We start from the raw sequence: 3,089 nt of genomic DNA on the forward strand, positions 1-3,089 counted from the left end.
GAGGAGGCTTGAGCTCAGAGCATCCCGCCTGTTTCGGAAGTGAATTCTGCATTGGTTTGGGTGGATTTGCTTCTTTTAATGTGGGGTAGCTCTTTCCACAAAAGCAGCCTTAACAGACACCAACAGCAGAGGACTGTTAAGGGTTGAACTGCTTACATCAGATACCTGGATAACACAACGGGTAAAGAAATTACAAAAATATTCACTAATTACAAGCAAAGACATTGGAAAATGTTGATGAAAAGCCAGTACTTACGTCTTATAAGATGCAAAAGTGCAGGCCACAGCAAAGTCAGCAGCAAACTTGCACTGAAAACCAAAGACCTTGCTTCCATACACCCTTTCATTTGGGAATGTTTGGGTTTGCAAGTTAGTGAACAACAAAATCCTCATACTTTTGCCACTGCATGCTTTTCAACATGTCGAGACTCAGTTCGTTCGTAAACATATCTATTTATAAATATATAAACTATGTCTTTTAGTCTGCCTTTAGAGAACCGTATTTCAAGTAGAGGAAATGCATTAGTGAATGCTGTGGTTGTCCTCTGAGAAATACCTAATGGAGGGCAGGGGCGAGGAATATATTAAAGGAACAAGGAACAGAGGAAGCAAAGACAGCATGAAATACCTTTGCTTCATAAAGAAACAAATTCTTTATTCCCAGTTCTCTCAGTGTTAACAGTGTATAATTTGAAACACTTCCTCAGTAATTTGTACCGAAATGATCACCTAACTGAGCTGGGAACAGAAAGAATCACTGAAGAGACACACATTTGGTGTGGAAACAAGACAGTTGGAAAAACTGGAACATAACATCCCCTCCTTGGTATGAAAAGCACATGGCTATTAGCTCTTTTACAAGATATTTCTTCCAACATTTCAGGTTACATCTCAAATATATATTTATTTTAAATCTGATATGAAAGTAATTAAATGGTAAACCACATCAAGTTATGAAAAAATGTATTCATAGGATTAACAACAGAGCAAGACAAAGATCTTTACCATAGCTGTAAAACCTCAGACTACATTTGGGAATAATCAGCCTGAGCTAAAATCATATTACATCTAAATTAAATTAATGCTATGCACCTGAAACATTTCTGTTTTTAAATGACTTGGAGACAGTCCCTATGTGGTCAATTACTTCTTTAGTTTGACGCCTGTTTTCCTACCCACCATCCCATCTGTTAATTACAATGTCTTTTGTGGTTCTGAAAGGAATTCCCTTCATTTGTTAATGGTGGCGTATATCAAATAGTTACCTCTAAAGCAGACTAAGAACTAGAGTTGGATTTCTTCATAAGATTGTTAAAACTGATTGTTATGAATCAAAATTACAACAGCTTCCAACATCTCCAGTGACTACTTTAGTAGTTTGAAAAGAAATTTGCAAGAAGTCTATGTGGAGGGTGGCTCCTACAAAAAATATCTTCTTCAGTAACAAATATAAAATATGTAGCAACAAAAGCACTTTCTGTAAATCTCCATGATGATTATTTATTACTTGGTGTATGGAAACAAACATTCAATTAAATGAATGCGGTAATTTTAATCTAATTTTTTCCACTGAACAGATGGGTTATTTCCAGTTTTAGACACAGGTCTTAAAAAGGACAGTTAAACCATCAGGTACACTGTAATTGAGATAAAGTAAAGTTCCTCTTTCAGATCAATAGAAATGAGAAGTAGCTACATCGGATTCTGTGTTCCCTCAGTATTGTATTATTTTAAATTCCGACTCTCCTGGAGATTTACAGCCCTGTGAACCCCATACTATTTCCAGCTCCTGCCATAACCTCAGTTATATTACTTCCCCCTGCTTGTGCAATCTTGCAGTATTCAGCTAAGATTTAGAGCCATGTTTTTTCATTTAAAGCAACTGGATGGGGCCTGGGTCAGGGAGAACGCTGAGACCCTCAGTGCGGGTGTCGGAGGGAGAGCGGGAGCATAACTGTGACAGTGACAACCCCCTCTGCAAGTCCTACATGGGGGCAGCGCCTCATGGTGCTTCTAAGGGATTCCTTGTGCCAGGCTCACCCCCACGAGTCTTCTCCTGGCACAGTCCCAAGTACTGTGACCAACTGGAAGCAGTGCCTGGGAAGGAGTTCACTTCACACTAGGAGGAACTAGGTTTGGATTCAGAACTGCAAAAGGTTTCACACAGCCCTGGAGCATCTGCACATCACAGAGACGGCAAAGGGAAAAACACCCCCTAATGAACTGCAATTATCTGAATATGCATTGCCCCTTGCTGTTTTGTGTCTGTATGCACGTCTGTGTATGTACATGTGTATGTGCATGCACACACACACATTTCGTTTGACCCTGAACACAGAGCTATTGCCTTATATTCCAGGATATTTTTTCTTCCAAAAACAGGCATGCGTGCACACATGCACATGCAGGAGCTGCCTTCTACTTGAGGTCACAAAGCAAGCCAGGGGGCCCAGTCTTCTGCAGTGGGAACGCAGTGTTAGGAGCCCCCGCTGTGTACCTATCAAGGAGGAGCAGTGGCTATAGAGTCCGGACACTACAACTCTTCAACATCAAACATAGGGCAAGACAGGAGTATTAGGTGCAAAATGTTTTTACAGCATTTTTCTGGAAAGGAAACCCTGCCAAACCAACTCTCCCACATTTTATCACAGTAGATACCATATGTTTTGGTCTAGAGAAAGATCTTCCTGACCAGGATATCATGGACTCGGTTTATCTTGCCAAGTGAGCACTTTTAGCATTGCTTGGTAGTCCCTAGATTGCTCAGACCTCATATTGCTAACTGAAGGAGCCAACTACTTGTCATATCTGCAAGGCACATGGAGGACAGGGAGGTGATTCGAGACAGCCAGCGTGCCTTGACCAAGGGCAAGTCCTGCCTGACTGACCTGGTGGCCTTCTATGATGGAGTGACTACATCAGTGGACACGGGAAGGGCTACAGGTGTCGTCCATCTGGACCTCTGTAAGGCCTTTGACATGGTCCCCCACAACATCCTTCTCTCTAAACTGGAGAGGTATGGATTTGATGGGTGGACTGTCCGGTGGGTGAGGAAATGGTTAGATGGTCGCATCCAGAGGGTAGTGGTC

This window comes from Aptenodytes forsteri, unplaced genomic scaffold (assembly GCF_000699145.1).
Source record: "Aptenodytes forsteri isolate BGI_AS27 unplaced genomic scaffold, ASM69914v1 Scaffold169, whole genome shotgun sequence".
Classification (NCBI taxonomy): domain Eukaryota; kingdom Metazoa; phylum Chordata; class Aves; order Sphenisciformes; family Spheniscidae; genus Aptenodytes; species Aptenodytes forsteri.